This window comes from Macrobrachium nipponense, chromosome 20, assembly GCF_015104395.2.
Source record: "Macrobrachium nipponense isolate FS-2020 chromosome 20, ASM1510439v2, whole genome shotgun sequence".
NCBI lineage: Eukaryota > Metazoa > Arthropoda > Malacostraca > Decapoda > Palaemonidae > Macrobrachium > Macrobrachium nipponense.
Genome location: NC_061089.1, coordinates 39336596 through 39353917, shown reverse-complemented (window position 1 = coordinate 39353917; position 17322 = coordinate 39336596). Strand labels below are relative to the sequence as shown.

Below are 17322 nucleotides of genomic sequence, written 5' to 3'. Positions count from 1 at the left end.
GGTATATGGATTCATATAATTATGATTAATATATGTGCACTTTAAATAGATTCCTACTGCGTACACGCAAAGATATAATTAGATTCCGTTATTTATGATCATTTATATAAGAGATTCCTATTGCGTACACGCAAAGATATATTTCGACTCTGTTATTTATGATCAATTATATATAGGATACATGATACTTTATATATATAGGATACATGACCGAGGTTATACTACTTCACTTTTAACTAGCTTTCGAACAACTTTTCGTCCATTACACAGTTCCAGACAACCACCTTTAGCCAAATGAAACGGCCTTTTTCAATGGTTAAAACAAGGGGAAAATTTGCCTGGGCGGGTCCAACGTTCTATTTTGCGCTCATACTTATTCTCTGCATCCTAAGCTACACGATTCCGTTCGCGATGAAAAAAAAATCATCCCCAGCACGAGTCCTTCGCCAGCAAAGTAGAGTTGAATATCCTTCGGGTCGTAATTGTCGGAAGTATGTCCCTTTTGTAGTCGAATTCCGACAACCGCTGAAGCGTTCCGCATGAAAACGAGATTTAACGACGAGATACGGTGTCGGTCGAAGAAGTCCATGAAATTCCTTTCACATTGTAGGCGGTTGTTACTTGACTGTAGTCATCCGCAGCGACGAACGATTTTTTGAAGTTGCGATGTGAAACTCTCGTACTGCAGGATACTGTAACCAGGTTCCATTAATCAGCCTGCAAGTGAAATTATACTTGTCACAAGGGCAAAGTAAATTCAGACAACATCCAAATACAGGGGAGGGGAGAGAGCCATTTAGACCAGACTTAACCCACATGAATTCGCTGATATTTTGGAATTCAAAAGAGTCCGCTGTACAAACTTTTTTATCCATGGCATTAACAATGAGTTAACCTATCCAGGTCTATGATGACTTGTAAAAATATCCATAATTATAAAAAATAAACAGATATTCAATACGAATCCCAAAGAAAATTCGATATTACTGGTAGTAAGTTACTAGACAAAGAAGTGGAAAACAGAGCTATTTGTAAGATTGCCAGGCAACATAAGAGTCAAAGAGAAGATTAATCATGATTCTGTATTTCTCTATGCTAACTGAAATTAAGTTGTGATAAAATCTGATCCTATGTGCCCTAACAAAAGTTTCATATTCAATTCTCTCGTGCGCATCCTCTGAGGTTAATTTTAAACTTTATTAATAGGTAGGAGATGCAACGAAAAAAAACCCACTATGTAACTAATTTCTATATAAACTTTGGGTTTTTCAAGAAAAATGTGACATTTTTCCCATTAATGTTTTACTTGAATTGTAATAGGCTAATGTTGCAAGTAAATATTTCATATATACATATCTTGATACTTCTAAATGTCTATGAGGTTCAGAAAAAAAAAAATTAATTCATTTTGTTGTTATAGAAATTCTATTTGATTATTTGTTCATTAATTTTAAAATGATTACAAGTCCTTAACTAATTGCATTACACACACGGATAAGAATATGTTATGTGGCCTGTCATGTGACCTATGAACCACATGTGAAGTTCATGAACTAAGCATTCCTTTCTCCAGTCAATCTGCTTTTGCAAGCAGAGACGACACACAGATGAAGCCTGTGTAAGCAGATTATTGAGGTTAAAAGGAACAAATGCTGATACGGCAATGATGACGTCGTCACTTGGCAGGAGATTGCTCTCAGCCAGCTAAGAGTTACGTTACTTGCTGTAAGAGATACGACTTTAGGATAATTTTTTTGTTTTTTAATACTCGACCCACATGAGAAGAATGTCTGAAAAAAAACAGTACCAAAATTGAACAATATATTAGTTTCATGCTGGAAATCTGCATAATTGTAATTATGTTAAATTAAATATTCCTTATTCAAACTAATGAAAAAAGGTTTCCATACAAATTCTATATATATTATTAGCCCTGTATAAGATTCATATAGGATTATTCCATAGATAAGATTTTCACTTCTAGACTTCCTGACTTTAAAATCTCTTTTATTTTATTTTATTTATTTATTTATTTATTATTATTATTTTTTTTTCATTGACTACGAATATAAACCACCGGGACAGACAATATGTCAGTAGATTTTGGATATGTGTTTGAACTTTTAGCTTATTTGTCATTACTAAAGCGTTAAGTTAGAGTTCAAATCTTTACGCATATATATTTGGATATTTAATTATCTATGGTTACGTTTTGCTTATTGATTTTATCGTGATTCCTTTTTTATTACAATTTGTAACCCTTCCGACTTCTTACGGAGTGTATTATATTGACTCCACTTGTATCCATATTTATTTTATTTTTTTTTTATATTTATTTATTTATATATATATATATATTTGATAAATTAATGGTTGGCTTGAATATGTGGAAAGTGTTCTAGCGGCGTACCGTATAAGGCTACTTGCGGCATCAATTCTATAGATACAAGATATAAATGATAAAGGTATTTAAAAACCGCGAGAACCGCTATAATCCAGTTCGGATCCAACATCACGAGTTGTAACTCGTAAGACATTGACACTTCCTATTTAATTATCCGTTATTCTACCAAACCGATTGACTCTGGGTGATAAAATATATTATTGGTTGTTTTCTTAATGGAAAGGAATTCACACAACGTGTTAAGGAGATTATTATTGATTTACACCACCCGAGTCACAGATTATTGTGTTGAATTCCATATTTACTGATTTAGCACTCATAAATATTCGTAACGCACTCAATTGCGGTGTTTGTTTTTAGTGCTATTAATTCTATATAACGTGTCAAGGAACTATTAACACTAAGAAGTGGTTATTCCCTCTGTTCAGACTCGTAATTCTGTTAATAATTCTACGTATATTCTTTCAAGGATTGATTTGGCACAGGATAGGCTCCTAAACTGACAGGTGTCTTAGTGATCCCTTGTTTTCATGACACGTGTTACAATTAGTTATGTGCTTTTTATATCTGTAAGCATTGTAGGCCAGTAAAACAGTGATTTGGCTTTCTGTGACATAGGAGGGAACCCTGGATGACGGAATGCAACCAGTTTATGACGATTGGTATATGAGAGATTATTACTACTACCTGGTCGTTAGTCCTCTGCTGTGTTCTTCGGGTTTTCCTCGTCACAGACCTACATATAACATTACATTTGATTACATTATTCTGATACTCATACTATAAAAAATACTTTTGCTTTAGGGTTTCTGCTTGAAGTGTTTATTGTTTTTGCCTAGCCCACTGTTTCCTGTTTCCGTTTTCTAAGTGTTTATTGTTTGGTGTTTATTGTTTTGCTTATCGCTGTTGACACTTGCTTTGTTCAGTTTGTAACAGTTCTGCGCTCCGACCCAGATATTCAATGCTCGCGATCTCTTGGGTTAAGGAATTTTCTTGTTTAGATACGGTTTTAACAATAGGCACGGATGTTTCTATATCTTTTAGTCCAATTAATGGTTCTTTGCTGTATGGTGCGGGATTGCGGGATAATGCGTCAGCTATGATATTTGCTTTCCCAGGTAGATATCTTATCTTGGCTCCAATAAACTGAATGATCATTTGTCACCGAGTTCCTTTTGGACTGTGATTAAAGCCTTTGAAAAACTCGGTAAAGGACTCATGTTCAGTAAGGACTTTATCAGGATAGCCATAGATTATGAACTTAAAATGTACTAGTGTTAAAGATACCTAGCCCTTCCTTGCCTATTACTGCATATTTACTTTCAGAGGGCTTAGTTTACATGAATAAAAAGCTATAGGAAAGAACTGTTTATCATATTGCTGAAGTAGTATCCCTCTTACCCCTTGGTCTGAGGCGTCTGTTGCAATAAAAAAAAATTCCTTATTTAAATCAGGGATTTTTAAGTTAGGTAAGCTGCATTTTCCCGCTTTTAAGATATCGAACGCCTGTTGATGCTTTTCAGACCATAATAAATCTACGCTCTTCTTCGTAAGATCTGTTAAAGGAGCTGTCATGATTGAAGAGTTACATATTTGCATACGATTGTAATACCCACTACAGCGCAAAGCGCTGTATCCCCCTCCCCCTTTTACGTTAATAAGTACCGGAAAGTTATGAATAGCCGACACCTTACCATGGATTACTTTAAGACCTTGACAAGACACATAAAACCTAGATAAACATGTTCGGTTTTAAAAACTCACATTTATATATTTTACTCTGAGACTAGCTCTAGTTTATTTGAATGTACTTCTAAGGTATTAGAAAAGATTACAAGATCATCCATATAGGCATGTAGGTTATCCCCTAAAAATGTCTCCAAACACTATATTGTAATTGGGCGCAACGTAAGCCGGAGGCATACGTAAAAATTGATAATGTCCCCTGAGTGTGCTGAAAACGGTGTATGAGGTACAATCACTTAGGTAATGGTATCTGGTAAAAGCATTTAAGTAAGTCCAAGTTGGTGAAAAAAAATTTATTCTAACCTAACAGAGATAAGATGTCGTCGGTACATCGCACTGGAAACTATCGGAAGTCGTTTCCTTGTTTAAGCGACCGTAATCTGCGCAGATACGCCAAGTCCGATCTTTTATGGCATGACGTTTGAGGGAAAAATTATATGGGCTATTTGATTTCCTAATGACTCCTATTACTAACATTTTTCAACTTCGTCATTTATCTCTATTTTGAAATTTCATTGAGAATCTATACGAAGGTACGTAAATAGCTTTATGTTTGTCCTTAGACCGTGTTTTGTGTTAAATTACATCCGTTTTTTTCCAGAGATCACTCGCCAGTGGAGAAACTTCCTGGTATTCAGGTAAAAGATAAAAAAAAATTTCTGCTGAATCACCTCTGCTTGAATGACTTTACTGATATTACTTTAGATAGATTATCAGAGAGATTCATCCACGACTGGTTGGGCGGGATTAAAAATTAGCAACAATAAAAAATGCGATATTTATAACTTCCGTATCCACGATATGTATACTTTTAGGGCTTTGTTCGCGGAAATCGTTATATTTCAGAGTGTCGGGAAGGATTAAAATTTCATTTCCCAGCAAAGTCTTTTTTACACGCACTAAGACATTCGAGGGTGCATGCTTCTCGAGATTTTGCGTGCAAAGTGCGACTGCGGTTGTGGGAGAATTCTGTTGGGTCATTTGAACAATGTTACGATTTATGAGACAAATGTATAGTTCCTCTATATAAGTTATTATTTGATTAACTGTCTCTTTTTTTTTTGTTCAAACGGATTTCAATATGTCTGAAGGTTTATAGGATTTTCATTTGATAAACACGCCTTATTTTGCAGGATGTAAGATAATATTTTGTATACCCCTAGATGGATCTTACAATTACACTACATACAGATCAACGTTTTTTATAACTATAGAGGTATCTGTAAGCGCTCGCTTATCCGGACTTCTCATTAGAGAAGTTCGAACAACAGACGGTGAGTCCGTAAATACAGGATATTACGTCTACTAAAGAAATAAACAAGATATTCTAATTTTTACGGCGCGTACAGTCGGGCTTTATCCACCACTACTTATAATAACTTACGTATTAAAAAAAAAACGAAAACCTGCTCTGATTACTTTATACGGTCGTGTGATGCATAGGGAAATTCCTTTTTAATTTTAAAAAGGTATTTGGGATGTATGATCCAACATCGCTTTTTCCCCACTCTGCTAGAGTCGCTTATTGTGTGGAATTTGCTTTGCTTTGAACACTTCGGCAGTTTTTTGACTGACCTTGACCGCTTGACTAGGTGACCCAGTCACCGAGTTTGCTTGTTTGATTCTGAACGGGCTACTGTTTCTATTTCTTTTTGTAATAATTGGGATCCTTCTCTTTATTACCATCGGCAACGTATTGTGTGTTTTTTAGCATTATGTTGCTGGTTACGTATAAAGCAATGAATGACGAACTATTAGGAACTGAGCGATTACTAATAAGACAAGTTATCACTACTGCATACAATATTAACTGTTTGTACTTCATTCTTTGCTAAAATTTGAAATAGTGAGGGATCCTGGTCAGCGCATTTAGCCTGATGAAAGTTTTTTACAGACATGTTATTCCTTGCAATCCAGCCATATTTTTAAAGTTGAGTTGAGTCATTGAGGTTCGATATTTTATATAACTCAAAAAACTCAAGGCTAAAACTGCGATCGGGACTTGCAAAGGAGCATTTATTGTCATGACCCGAAATAGTGTTACCTCTAATTTATATAGATTTGTACGGGTGTTCCACTTGTTTTTGTGTGTTTTCTAATCACTACGGTGCCTAACGACCCTATCCATGCATCTGTATAAATACAGACGTCCACTGCGTAAACGCATATTCACTGTTTAATATGATTTGTTACGTAAGGGATTAATAATCACCCAAAATGATAAAATTAACATAGTATATGATTATGATATTTCAGTAGAACTTCTGGAAACAGACACTCAAAGATAAAAAACTCGCAGTAGCGAAATCTCAATGATGTAGATAATTTCTGTAAAAAAGTAAGATTAAGAATGTCTCGTAACTTCAGCCACAGGAATAACGAAATTCGACCTGCAAAGGAAACACTCAAAGTTACTCCAAATGAATAAAAAATTGTACTTAGCTTGCTTTTGTGGGAAGTCACGGTGTTCCGATAACGACACACGGCCTTGGTCCTCCTTCTCTATTCAGCGGATGACCTGGTTTGGCTTCAGTTTCCCCCGTGCGCGTTGTTTCGATGATTCGAGCCCTTGAAAGATCCGATGCTGCAGACGCGTTCGGTTTGTTTCTTGCAGTGCCGGAAACGCTCACTAACGATGTTTTCTTGAATGATTCTAATGAGAGACGAAGCTTCCGTTGCCGTAGGAAAAGGACACGTCGGTTTTGTTTCTTGAAGTTATTCACTAAACGATGATACTAAGTTGCTTGACGAATCTTGTTGTTTTCTGAAGTCGCTCACTAACGATGATACTAGGTTGCTTGAAGAATCTGCTGCTTCCGTCGTCGTTGACTTCTTATGATACATGATTTATTATTGGTGTCTTCGTAGGACTTGTGTAGAGTTCTTCTGGTACGCTGGCCACCAATATTAGGGCTTGTGCCTTGTATGATAAGGCGCCCTATGAGGTAATGTTAGACTAGCGATAATCTATACGCTAAGTCGGTTGGTATTGCACTTCCATCTTCAATGGAGTGTCTGGGGTTTTGTAGATCACTTACGAAGTCGGTATTATCTTTACGACGATGTGTTAAACTCATGGTTCGGTGAGGTTCTTGTAGAAAACACTAAGTATAAAAAATTATATATTCTTCTGAAGTTTTACATGGTGAAGATCAGATATGATTGTACAAGTCTTCTAATAACGATAGCTTGATCGCTTCTGCCAATGATGATGGCTAATCCTATTCCTCTACATGATAAAGCTTAGGTAAAGAGGTACAGGTCTTCTAATGACGATAGCTAACTCTGTTCTGCTTGTCTACCATCTCTGTTACAAGTTATGAAGGAAGCAGATAGTAGCTCGAACATATGAACATACTATCAGATGACATAGTTTCATACGAACACACAATCAAAATGAGACACGCTAGAGATCACGTAGGCCGTTTGAATTATAGGTCGGGGTAGTTGTCTCAAGCAGGGAGCTTGGACTAATGTTTATAAACAATTGAATGACTACAGGTGACGGCATGTTATCTTAGCCTACATACTTATTGTATACGTCATCTTTAGCGTCTCTAGTCTGATCACATTCCTGCAAGCAATCTGGTCTTTTATATATATGGACCTACATTCCATATTTTTATTATGTAAACACTTACACACACACACAGAGAGAAAGAGAGAGAGAGAGAGAGAGAGAGAGAGAGAGAGAGAGAGAGAGAGAGAGAGAGAGAGAGTACTAACTATGCCTCGTGAAGAAGATCCAGTCAACCTTGAACAAAAAGGACAAATGAATTCATTTCTAAAATGAAAAAAATGCGATAACAAAATAGTTTCTCAACTTACGAGCCAATTTACCAACATAACATTTGCAGTCACTGCCACAAATCTAAAGAATTACCAAATGTAGTGTACACAAATTTACTACTTAGGTTATTCGGCGCTAAAAAAAAATAAGCACTTTATGCTTTAGATTAAAATTATGGATCTTTGAGGCCCACAAGAGGTATCTGGTTAAAAGAGCCGTGAGCTTCAAGCAGCAGCGAAAGAAAAACTCTGTAGCCACAAAACAACTGTTGCATAAAAAAAAAATTTGATATTTATTTCTATTCTAATAATAGAAAATCTAATACGAAGGTAAATACATACAAATTTGCTTTACATATAATGTATATCAAAATATTAATATAAGGTTTTTAAAAAATATATTAGGAAATTTTCCCATGCATATGCTTTTTACAAATGCTGAGACAGTAAAATATATGTTATATATATATTGTATATATAAATATATAATATATATATTACTATTATATTATATATATATTATATATAATGTAATACTTAAAATAATATAGGATATATATGTAAACGTATTACTCTCTCGGCATTTGTGAAAATAGTATACATAGAAGGATTTCCTAATATATTTGAAAAAACAACCGTACATCAATATTTTGATTTATGCATTATATGTAAAGCACTTTTTGTTTATATTTGCCTTCATACTAGCTTTTATATTATTAGATTAGAAATAAATAACAGGTTTATATATATATATATATATATATATATATATATATATAGAGAGAGAGAGAGAGAGAGAGAGAGAGAGAGAGAGAGAGAGAGAGAGAGAGAGAGAAGTATTTTTTTCTATCCGGTGTTAGGTCGATTGTGACTTTACGTTATAGTCTCTCGCTTACTGTACATCGTGTCAGAAATTCTTCGCCTGTTAAACCGAGTCATTCTACGGATGACATCTGCATATCAAAGCATAGACGGTCCTTGAAGCATGTGTTGGAAATGAACTAAAACCTGCCGAGCTTCCACAATCCTTATCTTGACACGCTCTAAATGCAAGAAGATCTGTGATTCTGTCAAGCACCCAGGCGGGGCTTTGCTCTCTGAATGGAACGCAGTCACTCTACGACATCATTTGCTTTTTGTTTGTTTCAGGAAAATTATTTAGCTCTCGGAAGTTCTAAAGGCATCTGACATGAGATATTTGTAATATATCGTCAGTTTCCAAAAGCTGATTTTGATACACTGAATACACTTGATATTCAATAAGGCTATGTGAAATCAATTACTAGTGAATAGCTTTGCGAAATCAAGCTATCTAAATCATATCATACTTATATTTCCTACTGGTTTTAATAACGAGGTCGACGCGTATGTTTATATTTTTTACACAATTTAAAACCTAAAAATAAACTCATGAAGGAATTGTTGTAGAATATATGTGTCAAATAATAATTGAAATGATACTCATATGATTATGGAGAGAGAGAGAGAGGGGGGGGGGGGGATAAGCGCGGGAAACCTTTTCATCGTATATTAAAACATAAGACCATTTACTCGCCGATGGCTTGGGCGTGTCGTAAGGACTTTACAAGTTGGAAGAACTTGCAAAGAATGGAATGGGGATCTTCAATATAGAAGTAAACTAGGGATATGGAATAAGTACTCGAAAGGTGGGTCATGTTATACTCGATGAGTGGAATTGCATGCAAGACGGGTGGGCAGTGTGCAGTATGTAATGGGTTCGACGTGTTACTGAGGGGGTGAAAATTTGCTCTTCTTTTCTTTCACTTTCCTCGTAGCTATATACTTTGATCACATTACAAACACCCACATTATGTATTTATGTATATTTACAATATGAGTATACAATATACACAAGCACACATATAAATATATATAGTATACACATATACATACAACACACACATTATTATATATACGTAATAAATCATACTCCAAAAGACAATGACATACCCATACAACCTCTCATAAAAAAAACACGAGGCGTTAACTTTACAATACAAATGATAGAACCACATTAACAGACAAAATAATCAGAGGTACAAAATAATGAACTGTGACAGGAACAATGGAATAGCGGCAGCGCGAGTGTTTGTTTAAACAAGGGAACACGTAATTTGATATTTAGACACTCAAGTATTAGTTGTTGTAGGTTTTGTGCTTGGTAAACTAGCGTAAATAGGCAGTTGCGAGACATTAAAGCTCACTGTTGGAGCTGAAATTTAATGAACCTAAACTCCCCATATGCGCTGTTTCCCTTTATACATAATATCTTTGGAGGGAATGTAATTAATGTCATTTTAAGGTACTTAAGAGCCAATGACTTTTCACTCTGATGTCGTCTGGCGTTGTTTATAAATATATTAATATACCAGTCCCAGATGCGATCTGGGAACACAGCTTGTCGGGGTCAGAATCGTCTTTCCTAAGGGAGTTTGTTGTAGAACCTGCTGCCGACTATCCAGTCCAGAGTTATCCAGTACAAGAAATCATGCCAAGAAGTGCAAAACTCAAAACTCATAAATTACGAACAATCTGAAGTTCGAGAGCAAGCACAAATGAACAAAAACTTCTAGTTCTTGAAACTCTATATATCAAACTACGTGCTCCCTCGTCAAACACTTGAACTGCATCTATTCCTTTGTTCCTGTCATAGCTCATTACTATTTGTACCTCTAGTATTTTTATTCTATTTTTTTCTGTTAATGTTTTTTAGGTGGCGTTATATAAGAGTCTTAGTTTATTTCACAACTTTTTGGATTTTAAAACGATTTTGTTGTCCAATACATACATACATACACACACACACACACACACACACACATACACACACACACACATATATATATATATATATATATATATATATATATATATATATATATATATATAAAAATAAAAAGAAAGGCTTTTGAAAAACCTATGGTATAACAATATGTAAATATATATATATATATATATATATATATATATATAATATATATAAATAAAAGAAAGGTCTTTTGAAAAAACCTATGGTATAACAATATGTAAATATATACATATATATATATATATATATATATATATATATATATATATATATATATATATATATATATATGTGTGTGTGTGTGTGTGTGTGTGTGTGTGTGTTATAACATGAGCTCTTTCAATAGCCTATCTTATTAGTAATTTACCGCATACCACCTTACCAAAAACACCGTCTATTTGTAAGTGTTACATAATAAAATATATGGAACGTGTGTTATTCCATATATAAATAAGCCGATGACCCAAGGGGTCACTGACGAGATACCAAGGAGTGTGATAGGGACCGATAAAAGAATGCAAGATAAGCCTTGGCGTGTTGTATCAGCGTTCTGGTTTGCATTCGCCTGTGGTAATCAAATCCATTGTTGTGTAAAACAGGTCACAGTGCTTTCGCCTGAGAACATGTTGACCTATTACCCACAGATGACTATGTGACTTCCTCTCATATGTTCGTCTGTCTGTATGTTAGTATGCTGAGCTAGCTTTGCTCTCCTATGATTTTGTAATTGCATTGTAACTCAGAACTCTACTTCTTCTCCTAGAATCAAGTTCTCTTAACCACTTTCTTGCCTCTACTCAAGAGATGTAGTTTCGCAAATATATTGTTAAGTTTATCATCATGAGCTTGAAACGTCTTCCCCTTTATACCTAAGGAAGATACTGACTTAGAATTTATCGTCGCAATTGATGATAATCTGAAGAGGATGGGAAGTATACAACCAGATACTTGCGTATAACATCGCAAGTCTTAATAACCCACAGGGCGCCTTGTTATACAAAAGCACAGCCCTACATTGGTGGCAGCGAATAACCAATAGAAGAGAGAAGATGATCCCATACCATCCAAAGAATAACGAATCTTAGAAAATGTAACATATCAGAAGTCAACAAAGGCAAGAGAATCTTCAAGCAACTTAGTGTCTCTTATGGCAACATAAGAGATGTCTTACATTAGGAATCATTCAAGAGGTTGCATCATTGTTTATTGAGCGTCTTCAACATCACATATCTTCGAGAAACCAGGTCACCTGCTGAGCAGGACGTGTCTTCTGCATCGGAACTTCATGGACCAAGCAAGAGGATACGAATCATTCAACAAACAAACAACGAACAGTCGGAACGCAAGCTGAAAACCAGGGTCATCCACCCAGCAGAGAAGGAGAACCAAGGCCGTGTTGTCATCGAAACACCATGACTTCCCACTAAAATCAAGCTAAGTACAATTTTTTTTATTCATTTGGTGTAACTTTGAGTGTTTCCTTGCAGGTCGAATATCGTTGTTCCTGTGGCTGAAGTTACGAGACATTCTTAATCTTACTTTTTTACAGAAATGATCTACATCATTGGGACTTCGCTCCTGCGAGTTTTTATCTTTGAGTTTCTGTCAACTTTATTTTTTCAAGAGGTTCTCCTGAAATATTATAGTCATATATTCTGTGTTAATCTTATCATTTTGGGGGTCTATTAATTCTGTACGTAACAAATCATATTTGAAAATGCGTTTACGCAGTGGACGTTTGTATTTATACAGACACATTGATAGGGTCGTTAGGCACCGCAGTGATAAGAAAACACACAAAAACAAGTGGAACACCCCTACACTAAATAAATTAGAGGTAACATTATTTCGGGTCAGGACCATAATTGCTCCTTTGCAAGGTCCCGATGGCAGTTTTAGCCTCGAGTTTTTTTAGTTATATGCTTAAAAATCTAATCTCTATGACTCAACTTAACTTTAAAAAATACGGCTGGATTGCAAGGAATAACATTCACAATAGTTATGTTACCAGAAGCCTTGGGACGGTGTTTTGATGAGGAGCTATTGCCCAACAGCACGGAAATAGATTTAAATAAACAAATTAAGAAACATATGTCTAAATGCGCTGACCTGGATCCCTCACTATTTCAAATTTTAGCAAAGAATGAAAGTAAACCACAGCAAGTACATATAGTTAATAATAATGCAGTAGGGATAACCTGTTTTAATAGTAAATGCTCAATTCGTAATAGTTCAAGTCAATCTTACGTTCGATGTTTTTACGCCATCAGGAGCTAAGTAATGCTAAAAACATACAAAACGTTGCCAGTGTTAACAAGAAGTATGCACATTATCACAAAAAGAAACAAGCAAATAATAGCTCTGCTCAGAAGAAGGAACAAACAAATCGTGCTTCAGGAAATTCGGTTACTGTGCCATCTAGTAAAACAGTCAGAGTCAGTCAAAATCTTCCGAGTGTTGAAAGCAAAGCAAATTCCACATAAGCAATTCCAGTGGAGGGGGAAGAGTGATGTTGGGTCATTCATGCCAACACCTTTTTGAATTAAAAAGGAATTTTCCTATGAATCACACGACCGTATCAAGTAAATCAGAGCAGGTTCCCGTAGTTTTAATACAATAAGCTATTATAAGTAGTGATGGATTCCGCCCGACTTTACGTGCCGTAAAATTAGAATCTCAGCCATTTTCATTGTTTTTTTATTCCATTAGTCCACATAATATCCTGTATTTACGGACTCACCTTTTGTTGTTTCGAACTTCCCTATTGAGAAGTCCGGAGTACGGCTTTCAATAATTGGCAATAACGAGTTAAGTGTCGTAGGCGTAACTAAGATTCAGTACAGGGCGGGTAAGCGCTCGCTTACAGATACCTTTATAGTTATAAAAACCATTGATCTGTATCTAGTGTAATTGTAGGATACCCATCTATGGGTACAGAAAACATTATCTTACCTCCTGCCAAATAAGGCGAGTTTATCAAAGGAAAATTCTATAAACCTTCTAACGCATTAAAATCCGTTTTGGACAAAAAGAGACAGTTAATCAAATAATAACTTATATAGAGGAACCAATCACTTGTCTCATAAATCGTGACATTGTTCAAGCAACCCAACAGAATTCTCCTACACCCGTAGTCGCAGTTTGCACGCAAAATCTCGAGACGAATGCACCCTCGAATATCTTAGAGCGTGTAAAAAGACTTTGCTGGGATCTGAAATTTTAATCCTTCCCGACACTCTGAAATATAACGATTTCCGCGAACAAAGCACTATACACTGTTGACTCACAGCAACAAGTTAATATTGAAGTCTGTAACTATTTGAATACCAATCTAGTAATCCACAAAACCTATATATATATCGTGGATATGGTAGTTATAAATATCGCATTTTTGCTGTTGCTAAAATCAATCACGCTCAACCTGTTGCCGATGAATCCCTCTTACAATCTATCTAAAGTAAGATCAGTAAAGTCATTCAAGCAGAGGAGATTCAGTAGAAATTATTTTATCTTTTATCGGGATATCATGATGTTTTCTCCAATAGCGAGTGATCTCTGGGGAAAACGGATGTCGTTGAACACAAAATACGGTTGAAGGACAAACATAAAGCTATATACGTACCTTCATATAGACTCCCAATGAAATTTCAAAATAGAGATAAATGACGAAGTTGAATAAATGTTAGTAATAGGAGTCATTAGGAAATCAAATAGCCCATATAAGTTTTTTCCCTTAAACGTCATGCCTAAAAAAGATTGGTCTTGGCGTACCTGCGTAGATTTCCGTCGCTTAAACGAGGAAATGGTTCCCGATCGTTTTCCAGAGCCATGTACCGACGATATCTTATCTTTGTTAGGTCAGAATCAATTTTTCACCAGCTTGGACTTACTTAAAGGCTTTCACCAGATACCATTAGCTAAGTGAGTGTACCTCATACACCGCCTTCAGCACACTCAGGGGACATTATCAATTTTTACATATGCCTTCCGGTTTACATTGCGCCCCAATTACATTCACCAGAATGATTAATAGTGTTTGGAGACTTTTTAGGGGATACCCTACATGCCTATATGGTTGGTCTTGTAATCTTTTCTAATACCTTAGAAGTACATTCGCATAAACTAGGGCTAGTGCTACAGAGACTGAGCAAACACAATCTCAGTAAACAAAATCTAAATGTAAGATTTTTTTTTAACCCGAACATGTCTATTTAGGTTATACGTGTCTAGTCAAGGTCTAAAGGTGATCCATGGTAAGGTGTCGGCTATTCGTAACTTTCCGGTACCTATTAACATAAAGCGGATACAGCACTTTTGCGCTGTAGTGGGTATTACTATCGTAAGTTTATATGTAACTCTTCAATCACAGCAGCCCCTTTAACAGATCTTACGAAGAAGGGTGTAGATTTATTATGGTCTGAAAAGCATCAACAGGCGTTCGATATCTTAAAATTGGAATTATGCAGTTCACCTATCTTAAAATTCCCTGATTTTATTGTAACAGTCACCTCAGACCAAGGGGTAGGAGGGGTACTACTTCAGCAATATGATAAACAGTTCTTTCCTAAAGCTTTTTATTCACGTAAACTAAAGTCCTCTGAAAGTAAATATGCAGTAATAGACAAGGAAGGGCTAGGTATCATTAACTCACTAGTACATTTTAAGTTCATAATCTACGGCTATCCTGTTAAGGTCCTTACTGACCATAAGTCCCTTACCGAGTTTTTCAAAGGCTTTTAATCACAGTCCCAAAGGAACTCGGTGGCATATGATCATTCAGGCCTTTGGGAAAGCAAATATCATAGCTGACGCATTACCCCGCAATCCTGCACCATCCTCCAAGGAACCATTAGTTGGACTAAAAGATATAGAAACATCCGTGCCTATTGTTAGAACCGTATCTGAACAAGAAAATTCATTAACCCAAGAGATCGTGAAAATTGAAGACCTGGGTTGGAGCGCTGAACTGTTACAAACTGAACAAAGCAAGGTTCAGCAGTTAAGGAAAACAATACATGTTTCGAACAGAAATCCTAAAGCAAAAGTATATTTAAAGTATGTGCAGCAGAAATATGTCCGTGACGAGGAAAACCCGAAGAACACCGCAGGTGACTAACGACCAGGTAGTAGTAATAATCTCTTTCATACCAATCGTCCTAAACTGGTTGCATTTCAATCCATTACATGGTCATCCAGGGTTCTCTATTATGTCACAGAAAGCCAAATCACTATTTTACTGGCCTACAATGCTTACAGATATGAAAAGCACATAACTAATTGTCACATGTGTCATGAAAACAAGGGACACACTAAGACACCTGTCAGTTTAGGGGCCTATCCCGTGCCAAATCAACCCATAGATTTATTAACAGGGTTTTACGAGTCTGACAGAGGAAATAAACACCTCTTAGTGTTAATAGTTGCCTTGACACGTTATACAGAATTAATAGCTAGGAATATTTATGAGTGCTACATCAGTAAACATGGAATTCAACACATGATAATCTCTGACTCGGGTGGCGTAAATCAATAATAATTTCCTTAACTCGTTGTGTGAATTCCTTTGCATTAAGAAAATCAGTACCATATTTTATCACCCAGAGTCAATGGGTTTGGTAGAACGGATAAATAAGAGTGTCAATGTCCTACGAGTTACACTCAGGGGTATGGATCCAAATTGGATTACAGCAGTTCTCACAGTTTTAAATACTCTTATCATTCATATCATGTATCTATAGAAATGATACCGCAAGTAGCCTTATACGGTATTCCCGCTAGAACACTTTTCCACATATTCAAGCCAACTACTAATTTATCAAATATAAAGTAGTATGGATACAAGTGTGAGTCGATATAATATACTTCGTAAGAAGTTGGAAGAGTTACAAATTATAATGAAAAGGCATGTTTATAAAATATCCAAATATATATGCATAAAGGTTTGAACTCTAACTTAACGCCTAAGTTTAGTAGCCCATTCAGTATTCTAGGGATATAGGCAAATAAGCTAAAAGTTCAAACACATATCAAAACCTACTGGCATACAGTTTGTTCCAATGGGGTATATTCGTAGTCAATGAAAGAAAAACAAATTTTAAGTAAGAAAGGCTAGAAGTGAAAATGTATACCTATATGTATAATCCTATATGAATCCTACAGGGTAAATAATATATATAAAATTTGTATGGGAACTTTTTTTTTACTAGTTTTGAATAAGGAATATCTAATTTAACATAATTACTTACATATATTTTACTATTTGCAGGTTTCCAACATGAAACTTATATTGTTCAAGTCTGGTACTGTTTTTTCAGACATTCTTCTCGTGTGGGTGGAGCGTTAAAAACAAAAAATATCCAATTTATACATGGTTTTATCATTTGAAAATACTAAGGTCGTATTTATTACAGCGAGTAACGTAACTCTTAAAGCTGGCTTGCGCGCAGTTTCTCGCCAGGTGATGATGTCATCAATCCTAAAAGTGCCTAGGACATTTTGCTGAATCATTGTATCAATCGCACATGCATCATTGTTACTTTTAACCCCGATAATC

At 35.6% G+C, this 17322-nt stretch overlaps 1 protein-coding gene across 1 annotated transcript in view; it reads left to right on the top strand.

Moving 5' to 3' along the window:
• Nucleotides 1–17322, top strand: part of LOC135219991 (uncharacterized) — a 171162-nt gene that overhangs the window by 152776 nt on the left and 1064 nt on the right. The window lies entirely within an intron of this gene.